This window comes from Scardinius erythrophthalmus (assembly GCF_964197995.2).
Source record: "Scardinius erythrophthalmus genome assembly, chromosome: 5".
NCBI lineage: Eukaryota > Metazoa > Chordata > Actinopteri > Cypriniformes > Leuciscidae > Scardinius > Scardinius erythrophthalmus.
Genome location: NC_138225.1, coordinates 32,771,615 through 32,793,331, shown reverse-complemented (window position 1 = coordinate 32,793,331; position 21,717 = coordinate 32,771,615). Strand labels below are relative to the sequence as shown.

Genomic DNA, 21,717 nt, shown 5'->3' with positions numbered 1-21,717 from the left:
TTGATGTTTATCGTGCTCTTAAAATAAAATGAAATAGAGGCCTTGTCCCTCTATCCTCCCCGAACACGCTACTTATGTCTGACTGAAGATAATAAGACACACGTGGGTAACTACTGGGCTCCCGAAAAGAAAACAACGTAGGCGGGATTGTTGTCAGCCGCTAACATTGTGTATTTATCTTCCATCTCCTTACATCTGCTCGTTACAAACATGAACAGATGAGGTCGAAACCTCAAAATTACCTTTCTCTGAAAAGCCTCTTGTATGTGTATACGAAATGACATAACTGCTACTGGACACTTTCCTTGTGGCTTTGAACTTACTGGAAATCGGATTGTTGATCCTGAGTGATGGCAAGCAGGTTCAGTTTGGACCGACAGTCTGGTAGCGATCGACAGCCAAGGAAAACAAGAGGGAGAATAATTCATTTGTGTATACACATGTATACAGTATGTGTCTGTCTGTTTGTAAATTAGGTCATGAAATATAACTTTACACATTTTTTATGTTTCAATTGACATAAATCCCCTTCTGAGATATTACAGTAAAGTGCCTTTGGGGAATGTCTTAACAGGCAAATTTAGAAATTTAAACAAACTCATTAGTCAGCTCTACTGCACAATGCTTGGTAGACTGAACTAATGTAGTGAAAGTATCAAAAGTATTAAAAATATCTAATATTTCAATGTTTTTATACAGTTAATAGATTTCTTTCTTAAAGTGTTATATAAATGGCAGCTTTAAAAAAAATAAAAATAATTTTGACCAAACTGGTCAGAGAGAGAAAAAAAGAGAAGGATAATGGCAGGAAATGACATGAACAAAATGTCAATTTACTTGCAAATGTGTAATAATTGCTATTCTCTGCATATCAAGGGATATATAAGGCAAATGATTATTTATGTTTTAAACTGCAAATTCTTATTCAGATCTACATCAATGATATACGGTATAGTTGCTGTAGTTACTGTTGTTTCTGTTCCTCTTCCTGTTCTTTATCTAGTTTACCAACCACATGAATATGCAAGAGGCGACTCAATAACGGTGTTTATATATTTATTTATTCCTTTTGTAGTTCCCCCAGTCATGCAGTGTATCTTGAACACTGTGCCTAGATATAGCTATTAACACAGAAAGAATTTCTCTCTCCCTTTGTGTCTCTTCACCAGGTGCCAACTAAACAAACACAAGCGCACACTGAAACCTAAGAGGGTCTTCCTGCTAAAACTGTGCACTGGAGCTGGAAGAACTGAAGGAATTGTGAACACGGTAGGCATAACGTAATACACATGCTTTTCAAATGGATGTACGATTAATAAAAATGATAGTGTGGCCTGATCTTGAGGCTAAATATATTTTCATTGATATAGTGTGAGGAACTGTCCATGTAAATATACGTATGGTGAAACAGAGAATCTGATGAAACTTAGCACGTGCTATCACATAGCTGGTGGAACCGAAGCCGTATTGATCTAGATATTGAAATTACCAATAAAAATGGAATTCAAGATTACAGTGTCTTGTGATCCAGAAGTGGGATCCCAAGGAAGCTGATACCCCTGGGTCCAGTTACAGTCTGTCAGGCAGATTAGCAGGTTTTATTAATTCATTAAACTGATTTCATGTTTTACCTCTGCCTCTGGTTTGTCTGTCAGTGACTCAGGTGCTTAAGGTTAATTCTACAGCATTCGTTTTATGAAACAATGAAATAATGAAATATCAGTGTGAAGCAATTCAGATGACCGCTCTAAGATGGGGAACTGAAAAACAGCAATATGATAGTTTATATTCTTTTGTTAACCCCTTAAACGTGAATTCAACCATTATTTCTGAACATTCACAGGATGGTCTTTGGTTTAGCTAATTCTCATCTTTTGATTCCTTGGTAGATGTGTTTAAATCCATTCATGGTGGGACAGATCTGTCTGTGATTTATTCATGTTTAGCATGTGTTAAAGTACTTATCTCCAGTGATAAGGAACCTCATTTAAATATATGGTGAGAAGATGGATTGTCTTGCTGGGCTGTGAGAGGGCACTAATGCTTATATCAGAAATTTTCACTCTAGGTTTCTTGAGTTGTCCTGAGTCCTTTGTGTTGTTGATTCTTCAGATCTGAGTTCATTAGAGCACCGCTTCGTAGATGGTTTTCGAAAGAACTTACGGATAAAATGTTCTGTAGATCGAGTTCTCCTACACTCTAAAACGGTTTTCATCATGTTTTCAGATAACACCATCTTTAAACTGCATCGAAGTAACTAATTTCTGTAAATTCTCAACTTGATTGTCACTAATTAAATTCAGAGTGGTTGAAAACATGTAATAAAATGTATGCAGGCTGTCACTTTGATTATTCTTTAAATATATATATATATATATATATATATATATATATATATATATATATATATATATATATATATATATATATATATATATATATATATATATTAAACTTAAGTTTTGCATTTTAGTGGGCTATAAAACTAGTTTTGGAGTTATAGTCCTTAAAACACACACACACACACATAAATATCTTGGATTTTCATGTTTTAAGGGGTCATTCCTACTTTGTATACTGTACAAACTATATTATATCCCCTAACTTACAACAATTAGGCCTACATAAGAGGCTATAGTAAAATATTCAGTTCAATAAAATTAATTAGAAATCTACTTATTATCTGATAAAATCACGTTGTTAAAAAAAAGTCACAAAGCTAAACGTAGCCTACCATTGTGTCTGTGCACAGTTTGATTATACACGGTGTGATTTAACTTGATCAGGTAGGAGATAAAAACGCATTAGTGTTGCGCTTCTTTCATTAAAACACTGGAGTGATGTAAGCCCGTCCCCCTTCAAGAGTAAACCCGATTATTTGCCCTGCGTAGAGAGAGAGAGAGACAGAGAGAGAGAGAGAGAGAGAGAGAGAGAGAGAGGCGCGCGCGCTGAGCTCAACATCATCAGTCGCAATAACGGCTTAATCATTCCTCACCGTGGACGACCGACACCAACCTCAGCATCTGAAACGCTTTATTAGACACGAGAAAAGAAACACGCATTTAGAAAACGACACTTTTCCCAGGTGCTTCTGGTGATTTTTGCTGGATTTTAAGTGTGAGGCGGTAAAGTCCAACCGGCGGCTCAACACCTCCCGTCACACCGCAGGACAAACTTCACCGGGCACACTTCAGACGCGCCATGAAGTAAGTGTGACACTGATACCCTACACCGGTGTGTGCTTGTTCGTTGATACATATTGTGTGACATTGTTGTTAAGTAAACAATTATGCGATGAGTTAACGTCTCCGTTATTTCGTGAGCTCACAAGGGTGAGAGTTAAAGTAGCTCCGTTAAGAAAGTTGACATGACAACACGTTATGTCTGACTACTGACAGGAGAATCACTAGCCTACTAGTGTTTATGTATGTCGACTTATTATTATTATTATTATTATTATTTACAGGCGCGTGCTTTTGTTTGGGTCTTGTAAAGTGCTTTATCAGCTTGCAGAATAAACCAAAACACTTTACAGAGGTCATGCATGCATTTACTGTTACTGCCGTCGTGAATACTGTCAAATAGCTGTGCGATGTTGTGTGGAGGTCCGAGGGTCATCAGACTATAAATTCAGTATTGAATTAAAACAGGCGTTCAGATATGATCAACATTCATTCGTGTAACAATATTTATTTCTGCTTTCTATTATCAGGCTATATGCAGGTAGGTTATAGTTCATGTGCTACTGCCTAAACATTTAATTTGACCAACTTGTGCTGGCAAATCCACATATAAATAAAACTAAAAACTCACCAGGAAAATAAATAAATTAATAAAATAAAATAAAATAAATAAAATCACAGCATCCTGATTCTGATCAAGAATAGCAACATTTGTAAGTCATTAAATACTACACAGACTAAGGCTGAGAGACCATCTGTTTATTATATATCCAAAAGTCCATATTAAATGTTCAGTTTAATGAGGGTTAATTATTTGTTCTTCTCCTCAGTAAGCTTAAACTTAAAAGTATATTTGCTTAAAACAAGTTTATAGACATAGACATTTGTATATATATAGCCTATTATTCCCAATTAAATCTAGAGAGAACAGTTAAGTTGAGGGTCAAGTTTCCTTTCATGCAACCATAAATCAAAGTATATATCAAGACAAAGAAGTGCGAATTTGTCTATGTATATATATATATATATATATATATATATATATATATATATATATATATATATATATATATATATATATTGTATGTGTGTCTGTGTGAGCAGTTATTGTAAGAAGCTGTTATAATTAATTACATTTTTAAGTAGGTAGCTGCTAAAATGTGATAATCTGCATACTTTTACAAGTAAAGGTAAAGGCAGATATAGATGTAAATGAATAAATGTGATTGTTAAATTAACAATTAAGAGAGTTATTTTGTGTCACTTTTTTGTATTAGATTTTTTTTAGCATGCCTTTGCTTATAGGAAATTACAGTGAAATAATATGTTTATGTCCGTTTTTTTTTTAAAAAGTTTAAGCAAAAATTTTGACTAGAGACAATTTCTCCACGCAAAAAGGCGTCGCGTATTGTATTTCTGTCACTTCTACCACAAGTGCACTCTTTTTCAGACTATACTCTCAGACAGGCGAACACAATCAATGAAGCTCCTGTGTGTGTGTGTGTGTGTATGTGTGTGCATGTGCGTGTGTGTGAGTGTCTCACCTGTTGCTCTCCTGGGATTTAGTGTTTGCTTAATCTGCCCAAGAGGAAAATGAACACACTCACATGTGGACTCGTATGATTACACTCAGAGGGTCCTCTCATAGCCGTGCACATATACGCGCGCACACACACACACACGAGCGGTCGTCCTCAGACCTGTCGTCTCTAGGAAATCACTTGGGATTAGGCTTCTGTCGATTCACAAAACCAACAGTGACAACATGGCCTTACACTTCTCTCAAAGAGGGATCAGCTCTCCACGTGTCACTCTGATTGGCTGAGCTACTTGAGCCGATTGTCAGAGGCATTTACAGGCACAGTTTGTGTACCCCTCCAAAGCACAAATGTATTGTCTTTAGGTTTGTCCTGATAAACACAAGGAAAATGTTTTTTTATTTGCAGTTGTTAGGTAAATTACACTTTTGCGTGCAGTGTGATGAATTATAATTGATCTTCAAGTAAAGGTAGGCATTATGCACCAAAAAAAAAATCATGTAGTAATTAGTTTTAAGGAATAGTCATTAATCTAAACGTGCTCTAAAATAAGTCATAATATGTGTTTAAACCAAACATTTGGCACTATCTCCTAAGTTTCATGAGAAAGACAGTCTTTATTTTCGTTGTAACTCTTCAGCAATAATAATAAAAGTAATATCAGCCCGTTTTATTACACAGCAGTGTGTTAATTTTGAGTCAGTGAAGTCAAACATTTTCTCATTTCGTTTTTTCCATACTCTCTCTCAGCTTCATTTACTAGGCTAAAAATTAGTTTAATAAAGCAAATAAACCAGCTCCAGATAAGTCATTTTTACCCTCAAAGAGGTTATGATATTTGGCATTAGCTGAACGTACCCAGCGCGTACGAGTCCTGGTTTTTGCATAATAAATTTAACTTTGCTTCTGTCTCTATTTTGTAATTAGCAGTGACGCTTGGCAACTTTCTTTCTCGCTGTAAAGTGGAAGGTGGTGTATGGAGTTGATTCACCAGAGTGCTGCTCAATCACAGAGGAATAGTCCTGCCTTTGATGTTTAATTATATTGTGAAAAGAATACTTCTGCATAAAATTGAATTTTTCAGCTGAACGTTCTCTGTTCTAAAGATCTGCTGTGGGCTTACGTGGTATGTACCGAACACACAGTAATTATTATGTATGCTAAAGAAGTCTGCGTGTATGTGGCTGGAAATAGTTCTGAGAGTTGTGTATTTGGATGTGCATTTGCATGATATGAGAAAAACTATATTTTACTGTGTATTTGTACACGAGCAGATGATAGAAAGCTGTGAAAGATGGTAGAGGCTGCCACGAGGAGGCTGCGATGACAGACAAGTCAGTGTGCGTGCGTACACCGAATGAATGTGCGCAACATATCACGCTGCGAACATGAAAGAGGTGCTGTCCCCCCCCCCCAAAAAAAAAAAAAAGTGACTCCTGTTTCTTATAAACTCCTCTTCAGATTTGGGTGGTCTAGCAGAGAACCTTTTCTGGCCTTAAGCATCGAAACGCTTCCAATTTGGTCAGTATCTTAGGAAAACAGAGCACATTTTATGCTAGATAAGAGTTCACAGAACAGTAGAAACAGTTTAGGAAAGGGTACATCCCTGCATTCGAGAGCTCGTTTTATCTAGTATCTAGCATTTTATATACAGAAAACCTATGTGTTTTATTGGCTGTTCCACTTCTGTTAGAGCTGGAGAGTTTAAAACAGGTTCAGAGATTTCACACATTCTCTTAATGCACCAAACATTAATGATGACGAAAATCACAGGATCGTGACCCTTTGAAAGGGTCAAGAAGACCTTCGAGTAAAATTGCTAAAAATACACGCCTCGCGTATTCGGTCAGTTTTACTTGCGATCCTGTAAAACTTTTCTTTAACCATCTCGGATCTATGTTTGCCGGCTCCATGCTTGAACGCATTGTTCCATGATAAAGCACAGTGGCACGGTGTGTGCGCCTTGCTTGGCACACTGGTGGACTCGGGCCAAAAAAGCGACAAAAAACGTCAAAAATAATATAAAAAATGAGAGACGAGTCGAGAAGTTAAGGGAGGGGAAAAAATGCTGAAATATTTTCCAGCAAATGTAATTTATCTTTGTCAGTGGGGCAGCATAGCCCAGTCATTCTGTAAGGCTCTCCGGTGAGAGGGGGGACAGAGGGCCCTCTATGCCCCAGCTTCACATAACATTCATAACCCCGACGTCTCTGTCGCCAAAGCTGCCCGTAGCACAGTGCCGTGTGGCAAGGTGTATATTTTTAGCAATTTACTCGAAGGTCTTCTTGACACTTTCAAAGTGTCACGATCCTGTGATTTTCATCATCATATACTGTTTGGTGCGTTCTTTTTTGTTGGGGGGGGGGGGGGGGGGTAGTAAACACGGGCCACTGCGTCTGACAACTGACAGACGTGATTCAGATACGTTTGAACATAAAACGTCGGGAGGAAATAAGAGTTTCTTTTCATTAGTGTGAGGTTGAGGTGTTTCATTCAGCCGAGCTTGCAAAGACAGCCTCTCAGGCGGCTCGCAAGAGCAGCTTCTCACGAGCGGTGTCCTGCCAAAGCTGCACACGTGTGTCTTTCTGCAGTCATCTGCGCCCTTCTCAACAGCGGCCTGTCAGCAGCGGAGGCTGAAACTTCGGGAAAAAAGCGTGCCGCGCCGGACACTCGAGATTCAAGGAAGAGAAAGAAAAAGAAAAGTCGTGAATACAGAAGGGGAGATGTGTCTGTGAGCCTGGCATTGTGACACTTAATGCCTTTATGTTTGTGGTGGCGTTTACATACTGTAGGGCCCTTCAGCAGGCTGTCACCCACCTCCAAAATAACCAATCAGACCAGCCAGTTTCAGCCATTGGCTGTCTGCTCTGTCTTAAATCGGTGTTATTCCACAATAAATGATGGGTGCTATTAATTTTAGACTGTGTAGAGTGATATATTAGATTAATAGATGTAGGGCCTATATATATACAGTATATGAAGAGTTCAGATGCAAAAACCTCTAAGTGCCATCTGAAATGTTCTTCTAGAATGTTCATTTTTATCAAGCTCGTATATTTAAGTTCAGTAATTTCACTTAAATGGCAATTAATAGGTAATTTTCATTGCCATTTAAGTGAAATTACTCAAGTTAAATATACAAGCTTGATAAAAATGAACATTCTAGAAGAGAATTTCAGATGGCACTTAGAGGCATTTGCATCTGAACTCTTCATATATATATATATATATGCGCAAACATTTCATTTTCTTTCTTTGTTTTATATCTAACAGTCAAGGAACTATCAGTTTTTTTCTTCATACTTATTCACCCCCCCGCCGCTCCACAGTACACTGTTTACTTTGATGTATGACTTTTCTTCCAGTAGTTACTCCGAAGTACAGCCAATGATGTCATTAATTTTATTACAGATGCTCCATCTGGAAAAGAAGAGAATAAAAGAGAGAGATGGAGAGAAAAAAGAAAAAAAGAATGAGAGAGAAAGAAGGAAAGGAAATGTGCGGCACCGACTTGTATGCATAATTAATAAGCCCAGCACTTCATTTGAAACTTCAGGGTTTGCTGCCCAGTGCAGGACGGGATGTGGAGTGCTCAGCTTTATATGGTGAAGTGTGGAGGTGGCTCCTTTCACCTGCAGCTGCTCTGTTACTGCCCCTCTGGAAAAACAAATAACCTTGTGCGTGCGTGCGTGCGTGTGTGTGTGTTTATGCCCGCGCTCAACCCTGACAATGGCGGGAGCTCCTGTGACATGAGACCATGTGACGCAGGCGTGTCATTAAACTGCTTGCTGGCCCGTAGCCCACACTTCCTAAATGTTGCTGTCCCGCCAGAAATAGCTCAGCCATGAGATTGACTTTGTCTGCATGTGTGTGCATATGTGCGCCAGGGACTACGATTGTGAGCCTGCAGTATTGTTCAGGTTAAAATTGGTCACTGTCTTATTTTTGGATCAGAGCGGCTCACGGGTTATAAATAGACAAGGAAAGGAAGGGAGATACCTGCCGAGACTCTGGCGAGCTCTGTTGTCCCCCACCGCCTAATGTTCACGTTGTATCCTCTCTATATCACGCTCTCCTTAAACAGACCTTGATATGTGTGGTTTTAACAGGAACTTATTAAATGGAAAATAGTCATATGACTATACGTTGCGACAGAGCTTTTAGACTGGTGTATGGTCTTCACGGTTGGTAAAGAGAAGAGAATAGAGAAAAAAAATTGTGCGTAGGCACGGAGTGTAATCTAATAGGGCGATGTCCACATCATGGAATATTTTTAGAAGTGAAGTGCTAATTTAATTTCTTCGTTATAAACTTGAGCTGTTTAGGAACATTTCCCACCTCCAGTAGATTTACCACATTCAACGCCACTATGTGAAAATAGTTTCACTAAATAAATAATAATAATAATAAAAAAAAAAAAGGTTCGTCAGGAACTTACAAAGTGTTTTATATGAATGTGGATCTAAATGAACTGTTTTTATAAATTATTAATTGTTGCAAATATTATTTATTATAACTCAGTCAATATGAGAACATTTGATATACACAAACAAACGTGTTTTAAGCGTTAAATCAAGTATACGTAGTTCCTTAAGATAACATTCATTAAAGTAAATTATGCTAAAGATAAATTGCACGTGTAAAAATCAGTGAATGAAAATTTCAAGGTACTTTGCTAAGCAAATAGTTTACTTTACATAATATTTCATTTGTTTTGAAAAAAGTTTGGGGTCAGACAATTCCAAAGTTTAAAAGTTTGGGGTAAGAAATTCTTACTTCAGCATGGATGCATAAAATTAATCAAATGTGACAGTAAATACATTTATAATGCTGCAAAGGATTTCTGTAGTAATGGCTGCTGAAAGAAAATCAGCTTTGCTAAATAAATAAAATATATTTACTACATTTTAATTGTAATTGTCACAATATTACTTTTGACTGTATTTTTTTATCAAATAAATGTAGCACTGCTGATTGTAATATAATATAATAAAACATTAAAAACTTTTGAACGCTAGAGTATATTTGATTAAAACAAACCTCCGTGTGAACAGCTCTGCACTTATGTCCCCAGCCCTGCTGCCAACTGTTAAGATTGTGAATTAATGATGTGGCATGATTGAATTTGACTCGGCAAACATTCCTGCTAGCTCGCCCCAGTTTCCCGCTGGTGTCTCTCTAGAGGGGTTGTGTATTGGACCTCTGGACTCTACGTTAGCACCTGTAGACCGCAGAGAAGCCTGAACATAGGCCTGACACCTTGGATAGATTAGAACAAATTTAGGTTGACGAGAATATTCCACGAGAGTGGAAAAGAGGCGTATTACTTGCATCTGCATTATAAATGCGCAAACATTATCTCTAAAATATATAGTACTCAACCATTTTTTTTTACTGCAATTTTCTCTTTCCCACCAGAGTAGAGGACACACAATGGTAATAATTTTATTATATTGACATGGTGGCATTATCCACAGGTTATTGTTACCTAGGTCAGATTAAAAGCGCTGTGCTCTGCAGGCCTGTTAACGTAGGAGGTGTAATCTTATTAGATTCATCATCATCTTTCGCGAGAAAGAGGAACTGCTCTTGTCAAGCTTCAGTGCGCAGGTGAAGAAACCTCATGTTAATAAAGCGGCAGTTAGCCTATTTTCCTCTCTCCCTGTACTGGCATGTGCCTTTATATTAATGTGTTTATGACAGTTTAATTGGATAAGCAGGCCACTCGTAAAAAGCCTACAACTGTTTTTCGCTAAGGAAAGAGCAGACCTTTTTTTTCTCCACGTTCTGCTAGGCAGCCCGTCGATGACCCACTTCTGAGATGGTCGAGAAAACAAGGAAGAGCCGAGAACAATTTGTGGAGAATGACGGAGAGAGGGCAAAAAAAGAAGGTTAATTTTGTTGGGAAGTCGATTCGAAATCCTTTTTCACTTTCTCTCTTCCTTGTCCTGAACGCAGCCCACTTTTTTTTTCTTTCTCCAAGCTCCCCTCCAGCAGAATCGGAAAAGAGAAGGACTGGGAATGCTGGTGTGGATTAGCTTCCGATGCTTGGCTAGCCCCCTCAGTTAATTACATGTGTAATGAGTTGTTTATTTGGGATAATGCGCAGCTGGAACGTCTGCCTAACGCCGGAGCTGGGAGCAGACCCAGGGAGAGTCAAGGATAGCATAGGAGGATGGAGGAAAGAGGAGACAGGAGAAAGACAGTCCCCAATGTCGGCGCCAGAGCAAGGAAAGGGAGGCTCGGTAGGAGGAGGGGTGGGCATTCACATCCCATCTCAGGGTCAAACAGCCATAGGATTTTTCTCAGGGGTGGGGGCAAAAGAAACCTGTAAAAAAACATACAATGCTGAATAAGAAAAACAACGTACGGTGGAGGGGGGGTGGGCTGATGTGTGCCCAACAGTGCAGAAGGGAGTGGAAAAGTCCATGGGTGCAAGCGCAAAGGAGGGAGGGAGAGACAAGTTGTGCTATCATAAGCCGAGGGGGACAGCTGGGGTTATGTGAACGCTGCAGCTGGATCGGGAGCCGAGGGAGATCGCTTGGCCGATCCCTGTGCTGCCGAGTGGCTGGAGCCTTGAGAAAAAGCTTCGCTCCCTTCTCAACCTTCTGCAGGCTGCACTTTCCCAAACCCCCTAAAAACAAGATGGTGTAGATAAGCCTCTGGAAAACACACACACACACACACACACACACACACAGACCTGATTTATACAACACCGGCTGTAAGCACTTGCTTTCACTTGTTTTCTTTTCCGCTCTTATCGAGTCAAATCGAGAAGCGGTCATTATTTAGCTAGAGTGAGCGATTACCATCAGAATAACAGCAATTACAAGAGTGATTATTTTTTATATAAATGCCTGAAAAAACAACATGTGATATGCATCTCACAATATTTTATTCTTCCTCTGAGCAGAGATTTTTCTTCTTTTTTTTTTTTTCTTCTTTTTTTATTTGACTAGCATTTTTTTTTTTCACCTTCATCGAGATGACTGAAAAGTGTGAAGCAGAAAAGTGAAGCCGTTTAATCCGGCTTGCGGTATCGGAAAACTTTTGCTGTCACTGTTTTCTGATCACATATAAAAAAACAGGCCCGTCACAGCTGCAAGACACAAGAAACACACAGTAAAGGAAGCTATGCAAATGCGTGCAACACTGACACACTACTGAACAACAAGGTAAAGCCTGAAAAAATAAATAAATAAGTAGTGAAATACACGCGCACACATCACACGCTACACATGGATACTCCTGTATGGAGGATTTGATAGGAGAATAAAAAAAAAGGTACAAGTTGTGGAACATTTTCTTCGTGCACACAGGGGAGAGACTGAGATTAATTGCAGTGATGCATGGCAGGACATCTTGAATGTCATTGTGAGGCGGAAACATAGAAAAATGTTAATAATTGCACTGAAAAGGAAACTTAGCACTACACATATATATATATATATATAAGTATATATATATTACGACTAAAATACATATCTTTGTGTCAACTAAAAATAGCTGACACAACAAAGTGGGAGGAGCTTGGCCTGAAGGGTCACCTCTGTGACGGGTCCAGAACCTTGTTGCCAAGTTAGTCCATTCAACATATGTGTGCGTATTATCAGTAAAAGCCGTGAAAATCGTATATTTACTCTTTTCCGTCCGTTCTTTCTTCCTCATCAAGGGTTAACCAACAGCGCTTTATCTGATCACACTAGCTCTGTGCTCTAAACCTCCCGTTCATGTTTGAGGTTTTTCTTTTAAAGTCCGGACCGTTTTGATTCACCGCAGCTGCGCTGACTCTTTAATCAAATGCTATCTTTTCACTGCTTTTGCCCCGTCTACCCTTCCCTCTCTCCCTCCCCTCCCCTTCCTCATCCCTTAACGCATCTTAATTGGTTGCTTTCTGTGACAAATTACGAGCGCGTGCTTTGATGAGGTCAGGCCGAGCCGGTACTGGAGTAACTTGTGCCAGCCCCTGGTGGTTCCCCTCACCACTACAAACGGGGGGTGGGAGGGTATGCGTCGGCATCCTGAAACCGTAATGAGAGACTGGGCCCGGGGCTGCCTGTTTCCCCTTTACAAGCTGTGAAGACACCAAAGGGGGGGTTGCAGGTATCTTAGCCAAAGAGATCCGCATTTTGAGACATGTTTTTTTTTTGTATATTTATTATATTTTTAAATATTGTTAATATAAATTTATATTTATTTCATATTTATTTATATATCATAAAATGTATCTAAATATTTTAATGTTTTCTCATAATAATGAAACAAACATTTTTAAGTTATTTAAATACACACAGATGTGTGAATATGTGAACATATATATATATATATATACATTTTTTAAGCAGTGTAAATATTTAAATTTATATATTTATTTATTTACATTTTTAGCGGTTATGCTTTTATTAGCATGCTTACAGTGTGCTTTACTTTCATGTTTTTTTGCACAGTAAAAGTTATCTAAAATGAATTTCCTTTAAAGCATCGTTGCTACAGCCATACGCATTCAGATGGGCATCACATGACGTTGAATCACATCTCGATCTGTTTTTGAGCTTCCCGCCATGAGTGTTGCTTTTTGTTAAATGACATGTCAAGTTAAAAATAACTCTTCTTTTAAAAACTTGTCTCAAAACCCCAGTGTGCGTCAAGCTGTTTTTCAACACATCTTATGTAAAGGCTCCCTAAGAAACATTTGGTGCACCTGAAAACAACCTAATCAAACAAGCCGACTAGTCATTCATGCAAACCCCCAACTAGTCGATTTAGTCCACATCCCTAGTCCTGCATAAAAAGACGTGAGGCCATAGAAGGAGTGAGTCAAGAAGAAACCGTTAGAGAGGAGGAAAGAGAGATAGGCGTCACCCAGTCATATTGGCACTCATGTTTAGACAAACGCTAACTGCAACAATTACAGCTTAATGATCCGCAATGTCAACAGCGCAGCAATGCTTCCAACAATCAAGCGGATCGGCTTGCGCTTAAACCAAACTGTGACATCACTTTGGAAAGCCGAGGACGGGGAGGGCGGAATAATGGCATAACATTTTGCAGCAGGAGATTTGAGATAGTGTCTGGGCTCACGTAATCTTCATCTCCTCTTCCGCGCTCTCTTCCTCCCGATCTGGGTTACTCGGTTTCCTCACAGAGCTTTGGGACCGGTGAGAGAGAAATGTGGAGGGTGAAAAAAAAAAAAAGAGTCAGGTCAACATTTTGAAGGACATCTTTGCTGAATGGGTTTCAACTTCAAATCATGTTCTCCCTGAAAGATCTAAATGTGTTTTGTGATCAGTTTAGATGTCTTCAGGTCACCTCAAGGGGGGTCAGAAGTGCCACGTGTGATGTTACGGTAGGAATTGATTCATTTCTCTGGTCAGTGTAGGTACAGCGAACAGTCATTTGGGAATATTGCTTTGTCAGTTGGAAACTGTGGCCCTGTGGTTCTCAGTTATATAATTTGCTTACAAGAGCAGGTCACAGATCAGTCAGAAGTATGTATTTGCATTGCTGAGTTTCCAACCATAAAAGCCACACCGCCCCGACAGACACCGACCAATGGCGACAATCACTAGATTGCAGTGTCACTTCTGAGACATTCCAAGACCTGACAAACATGTTCAATCGGTGAAAACAGCCGCCAACCAGCGCTGACAAAACCTGACGAATTGTTGGTTGCCTCTGATCAGCGTCTGTTGGTGCAGTGAGAATTTGCCTTAACGGAGAATCTGAGAGCTACATATTGCAAAATACTACATTTATGTTATACATATGAAAATGATACTTGAGATTACACATTTGATGATATTGCTGTATCAGACTGACCTTTAACCTTTTTTTTTGTTTGTTTTTTTGCTACAGTGAAAGTGAAAGTAGCATCTGGTAACAAACTGTTTCACCATCATTACTGAAACATCACTCATTAACAGAAATTTCTCGCAATCACTGCCGATTGATCAGAGAGAGGTTGCTCAACTTCCCTTTTCCACCTTATCCCCTTTCTCCCCCATTCAACCGGCATCTTGTAAGGCCACTGCAAGAAGGAACCACAAAAAAAAAAAAAAAAAACTTAAACAGTCTTTAAATCAATGCAGTGAGATTTTTGTACATGAATTTAACAAAAAAATAATCCAAAGAAAAGAAAGAGAGAGCGCGATGATAAGTGGCAAAGGAAGTATCTTGGCCCTCGCTCTTGCCTGGTGAGCCACGTTAGCCTCTGGGCTTAATTGAAGCCAGGAGGGAGCGTTTAATAATTGCTGTCAGAAGATCAAATTTAATTCTCTTTTCACAGGACCGCTGTAGGGTAGAGTGAAACAAATTGTCATCGGAGATTTCCAAATGAACAAAGCTTTTAATTAGTCTGATTAGAATGCCGTGGTACAGAGGGAGAAGAGGGGATGAAAAAAAATGCGCGATGAAATAATCAGAGGATCATCCGAGCATGCTTTCTGGTGTTGCAGGGGAAGGTCACATGACTTTGTCTTCCCTCCTAACTATCGCCTCCAACAACATGGCTAACATTACAATACATTGTCGTTCTCCGCTCATTATAGCAATTTTCTATGTTTTGACTCCAGAAGTGTACAGAGTAGTGGTTGCTGTGTCTGGGCTAGTTTTATAATGCGATAAAGTGTGCATCTCTTCACTGCTGCTGAATACCATTGTCATTGCGTTTTAGCATCAGTATGCCTGTTCACACACAATTCAGTTTTCAACTAGAGTGACACTGCTTCCTATAAATGATCTGACTCTTACATGTCAGACAACAACTAGTGTGATACAATGTGAGACCAACTGTGCATTTGCGTCATATCATTTGTAACTTTATGGTGTTGACAAGTCACCATGTTTGGCAATTACTTTAGTCACTGTCAATATGGTTACAGACATATTCACAATTAAAAGGGGCTTGACTTTAGTTATTCATTTCTACCGACATTAATCAGTTAACCTCTTTAAGATATGAACAGAACAATTTGAAAGTCCTGTTAGTAAAAATGGTTGTTCATCTCAAAGACTTCTGTGTGAACGTAGTCTTAGACTTTTTTTTCTTTGACATGCTAGCGTAGTTGAACATTATTTCAGTTCTCCTTTCTTTCTTTAACTCTGTTCCACAGTACTAAGAACTCACCCAGAAGTCTGAGAGATTCTTTGAGGTAATGCCTTCGGCATACTGACCGATGAAACCACCCAAAGAAACCCACGCAATCTCTGTATTGTGCCCAGCACAGGGCCATTGCCCTGTTCACGTGAAGACCGAGCCACTGTCAGGGCTGTTATTTCCCCCTTATTTCTTTACTAACAGCTGGCCGACCAGAACAGGACAGTGATCAGACACCATTCACTCAGTATGTGTCTGTCATCTGAGCAGCTGGTTTCAGCGTACCTTTCAGTTACAGTTGACATAGTATGTCGTGCCATGCTTTTCTTGGGCCAGTAACCAATCGCTAATTGAAAGATAGCTCTCACCTTCCCTGGTTCTGGCTTTAGTGGGCCACACTTCCCTGTTTACTGACTTCATGAAGGATGCAACTGCTGTTAACACCCTTTCATTTTGTTTTCCACTGTTGCGCTTGGTCACGTGCCGCCATATGAAAGACTACAACACTAAGGCACTTTTTCATCTGACCTTGCACCGAATATCCTTATTTCCTTGTTACAAAGTATTAAAAAAGCAATATGTCAAATTAGTACGAGACAAAAAACTTTTTTTAAAGAGCCGTGTGGCTGTTGTAAAGTGTAAGTTAAAAATGTTGTACTTTAAAAAGAAAACAAATCGCATACTGTCTGAGTAGGCACCAGATTTGAATTTGAACTTACTTTGCGATATAGTATGAATGTGGGTAGTATGAGTGAAATTCGGACGCACTGCATCCGCCATGTTGTTTCTGTCATGTGACCTACCAGCGTCAGTTGCATAGCTTCATTGCGATTCATAAATCCTCTCCCGTGGCCTCATGTGATAGTAAAAAAAATGGGATAGTTTTTCGTATACTATATCCACCTTACAAATGATGAGTGCCGCCATGATGGATTCTAACTTTGTATGATTTCTTGTTTGTATGCTGTCCTGTTCTGGTCTCCATAGGAACCCATTGTTAAAATGGAGTAAAAATAGCGACTGAATTAATTAAACAGAAACTTTTTAAACATTACTAAAACTTAAAATGAGCGCAGAGTTAACGCACAAAATTCCTGGAAGGTACGTATTTTGAGCACCAGCACATCTGAAAAGAATGTCCATATAATATAATGCGCCCGATCGGGATTTGTATGTAGGATATGAGCGCCAAATCAATCTGTTTGTCTGAATGTAGTTAAACTTTGACGGCTGAGCTGACAAAAGATGGTCATTGCGACACTGTAAAGTTTAAACAGGTTTAACGTCACATTATCAGCTCGGAAAATGCGCTAATTTGACTAGGAACACTCAAGACCGAAAATATAAAGCATAGTTTCACTATGAGTCGGGCGAGACTTTCACGGTCAGGAAAAAGGTGGATAGTATGTATGTATTCGATTCGGACACAGCGTTTGTTTTTGAGATCGAAAAGATTTACATGTTACTGGAAAACGATAAACTGTAGAGAGCTCAACATATGACTTTAAGTAGTAGAAAATGGTGGTGGTGATTTAAATCTGGATTCAAACCATATAATGCTGCATGCAGTGTAAACCTACAAACCTGACAAGAGCATGTCATATTTATGTCTTACATGATTCTATGCCAAGAATTTGAGCTGTTTTGACAAAGAGAGGGGAAGTCAAAACAGCTTCCAGAGAGGGGCCGGCGTGTTATTTTAAGGTACATGTAGAACTATTTAAGTAATTAGCTGTTGATTCCTGTAGAGACAGAAGGAAGGTATTGCAGCAGAGTCCTGAAAGAGTGCCCTGTATCACATAAATAAATCCCTCCACCCAATGCCCTAATCTAGCAAAGCACCTGAAAAGAGCTATTCACTAATCACTGCAAAAACAGAAGAACAGTTCATCTATAATTTTACACTTTTGCTAATAAAATCTCACATTTTGAAAATGTCTCTCTTCATCTCTGCTCTTATCTTCCTTTGGGTTGAAATGAGTTTATGAAGAAGCAAATGACTTGCATGGTTGACTTGCAAAATAAGAATGGCTGTGAAATCAGTTTTACCATCACAGAATGAGGCTGTTTTGTATGATGAAATCTAATAATGTGGACGCAGTGATTTTTCGACCATATCCGCTGCAAGTGTGTTTGTTAAGCTTTGTCATTACATTTTTGGCCATCACTAAGTGCTTAAAAAGTACAAACTACAAGCTGTGTTTTTTTTTTTGTTTTTTGTTTTTTTTTTGGAGTTGCATCAGTGGAGGCGGTTTGTTTACAGTCAGCTGTGGCTCAAGCCCTCAACTCTTTTTCTCTCTATTCTTCTCTTCTTTTTTCTTCTTTTCTGGCCTGGAGAAGGAAGCGCAGGAGTTTTGGTTCCCATTTTGTGTACGCTGGAACAGTTTAGGAAAGGAAGCACCTTTACACCTTTGATTGTCTGTGGCTGCTGATGTCATATCCTTCCACCATTCTGTGTGTGTGCATGTATGTTTCCTGTCACTATCCAGTCATACAGTGGGGGTGTAGATGACCATGGAGGAGCCCAGATAGACACTCATGCTCCCTAACAATAATGAGATTGTGTGTCTTACAGTAGCTTTTAATATGTTTTGATTGCATTCAAAATACAGTCGGTGGAAATTAGGGGGAATCCAAATCAGATGTGTTGCGATTTGGACTTTTCTGCATTTCTGCATTAAATGTCCAAATATTAGTATCGAACTGTAAACTTGTTAAGCAATATGCTATCTGAATTGCATCATAGTAAAAGAGAGTTTAACAATTTTTTGTTTCTGCTGATCCACAGAATTAATCGTAAAAATTGTATTTTGTATTTGTACATCTATAGTGGAACAATTGTCACACAGTTTTACAATTACTTTAAATGTTTTCTTTACTTTTTTCATCAAAAAATATTTTTTTATTACATAAATATTTCTTTTGTTTCTTAACAAAAACTTGCAACAAGCTAGAAATTATGTCTCTATATTTGGTCAGAAAACAATTTGTGATACAATATGTGTAAGATTTTTTGTGGTACCACATTTCTGTCAATTTGCCCAAAGTCAGCCTTGTAAAATAAAAATATATACCTAAATAGTATCTATCGTTGTAGCTCAGAAAAGTCTGTCCCTTTTATTCCTGTCCACTTTAATTCAGATTTTAAAATCCACATGCAGTAAAAATGTTGTACACACTTTTTACTGTGTATTTGGATTTACCAGCACTCATTAAGATCTGTACTGCCAGGGTTCCTCCCACACTGATCCTGATCTCAGGTTCAGGTCAACCATCCTGTGTCTTTTCCACTGCCAAGATTTATGGGCACTCATCAGCTTCGTCCCTCAGGCAGACTCTGCCACACTTAAGAAGCACTGGCCATAATGACTTTATACAGACAATAGGCTGTTAACTCTCTCGCTATGGGCTCCCTGCCCCGTTTTAAGTGCAAACCAAACAGCCGCACCTATATATGTACACATAAAAATATGTGTGTAAAAGAAAATAAATATTATTTTAGTTTCAATGATTACAGCATGAACATTTCTTAAGATTAAGATGTGGTAAAAAGTGTCACATCCAAGAAGGTTCAAAAGTGTGCCATTGTATTCAAATTATTCATAAGACACACATTAAAAATTGTTGACCTCTTCAAGGAAACGCCAGTTTATTTTAAAAGAGTGAGGGTTTATTTAATGTATCATGCACCTCCTAAAAGGTTTACTTTTTGCCCATAATATGTTATTTTAAATCTTCGCAACCACATTTCCCCACGAGGATAGAGGATACTGCCCTTTTTTCAAACACACACTAGTACCAAATGTCTTGCAGATGTGCTGTGAAGAAAAGAAAAGAAAAATGGGGAAAGTGGAAGCGAGAGAGTTTACAAAGGGTGGCAACATAGTGCTGAGGTCGATTTCTCAAAAGATCAGCTCCTGTCTGATTGTAATAATAACATACAGATGACTTTAATGTGGTGGGAGTCAAGTAGCGCTGCTCTGTAACCCCCCTGTACCCTTACAGATTGCGCCAGATCTCAATAAAAGTGAAACCTGCCAGAGTTGTATATCTCATCAAAACAAGTGTTTCATTATCACATACAATCTCTGTACTTTTTTGTGTGTTTTTGTTTTTTACAAATTTAATTCATGGTATTTGCATCTTAATCATTTTTCATTCTCAACACGAGACCCCTTAGAGAAATAAAAAATTGCTTTGTTTCTTTTTCCCCTAACAAAATTATATCGCTGAGCACAGAGAAGTAGTCATATTCACTTTATTAAGACTTTGACAATACAATCGCGTGCAAAATATATATAGTTTTTTTTTTTTTTTTTTTTTTTTGGTGGAACACTAGGGACCGAGCCGACCCAGAATTGTGCCTGTTTATGAACGTACTCATTGCCCTCACAGTTCCATTTCTTAAAAGGAGAGAGAGAGAAGGAGAGAAAGAGAGAAAAACACACAGCACCTCATTACACATCAGTCCCGGCACCCCCACCTCTCTCTCCTTTTCCCCCACGATTTCTCCTTGTTCCCCCACCACCCTTGTGCTCTGTGGCAGAGAAAGAGGGGCATGGTTAACAGATGGGAGGGTGGACGGCAGCCTCTCCTCCCTTTCCTCAAGAGAGACTTGCTCACATATTTCTGCTTTTCCTTTGGTTTTCTCCCTTCGCTCATGTTTGCTCTTTGTGCTCTTGCTTTGAGTCCAATATATCAGTTGAGAAAGGTTGTGGGTTAACTTGTCTTATCTCTCCCTCTCTGTCCTGTAGCATCCCTCCATGACCCTTCAGCCCTTGGTGATGACCCCTCTTCCAGGCTTTCTTCTGCCTGTCACACTATGCCAAACCCGTCCTGAGCTTCTTTTGGGGGAGGGATCTTTCTGGCCCTTGACTATCTCTCTCCCTCCCTCTCTCTCACCCTTCCCATATGGTTTGGCTGTGGATTAGTGAATTGGCTTAGCATGGCAGAGAAAGCCTGTTAGTAGTCCCTCTCCGCCTCACTCTTTCTCTCTCTGGTATAATTGCACATATAAGCTTTAAAACCTCCTCACACACATATTTGACATAGCATTTGTTCCTGTGCTTTCGGCAGGATTCAGCCACACTTGTGCATCAGACATATATGATCAGAAATTGGATGAGAGTCGAACCTTATTTACATGTAAAGCGCCACTGGCTACTGATCAACCACAGCTTGTCTGCACTGTAGTTCGGCTTTACTGGTGTAAATTGGATTGTGCTCATCTGTGGTAATCTGAAAGCAGATGAGTGTGAGCATGTGTACATGTGAAGGAGGGGATGATGTAGAGAGAGAGAGAACTTTATGCTTTATGCCCGGAACACATTGTGCGATTTTGGGCAGTCCCAGATGAAAGATGACCAATGGTGGGGATTTTTGTGGTCGTGGCTCCTAACGATGGTCCTATGTCATACAGTAAGAGAGGTTCAAAGACGGCCGTTGTCGCGGTCTTGCGACCAAAGATAGCCTGCGATAATTTTCTGACAGTGTCATGAAACATGGCACTAAAACTTAAAACTACTTACCTCAAGCTCCATTTGCAAAATCGGCATGCCAAGTTGGCTTCTTTTCCCATAGCCATGACCGCCTCTCCATATTTTCCTCTTTCGCTTCCTTCCTTTTTTCCAGCGCACATAAAAACCATAATTGCCAAAGTGCAATAAATCTTGCTCTATTTGTTTACCACTAGCACATGCGTATTACGTTTTACTCTTCTGTACTAACCTGCGTTCTTCTATACTAGCCTACTAGCATATTAGCCTAGCCATTACTTCTATACTAGTAATGATCTTATAGGATTGCTGAAATCGCACAGTCTGTAGCAGGCATTAGATAAAATATCAAAACCTCGACACATTAATTTAACTTTCTGACAATAAATATATTGTCGTTTATT

The 21,717-nt window shown here is 39.1% G+C and overlaps 1 protein-coding gene across 6 annotated transcripts in view; it reads left to right on the top strand.

The window, feature by feature from the left end:
• Positions 1-2,887: 2,887 nt before the first annotated feature.
• Positions 2,888-21,717, top strand: part of LOC308691583 (myocyte-specific enhancer factor 2C-like) — a 66,688-nt gene continuing 47,858 nt past the window's right edge. For 4 of the 6 annotated variants that reach the window (XM_081366961.1, XM_081366959.1, XM_081366960.1 and 1 more), the window contains exon 1: positions 2,906-3,206. The gene's annotated coding sequence lies outside the window, so the exon portion shown is untranslated. Of the gene's footprint in view, positions 3,207-21,717 lie in introns of all 6 variants that reach the window. The other 2 variants (XM_081366958.1, XM_081366956.1) reach the window with 2 other exon arrangements.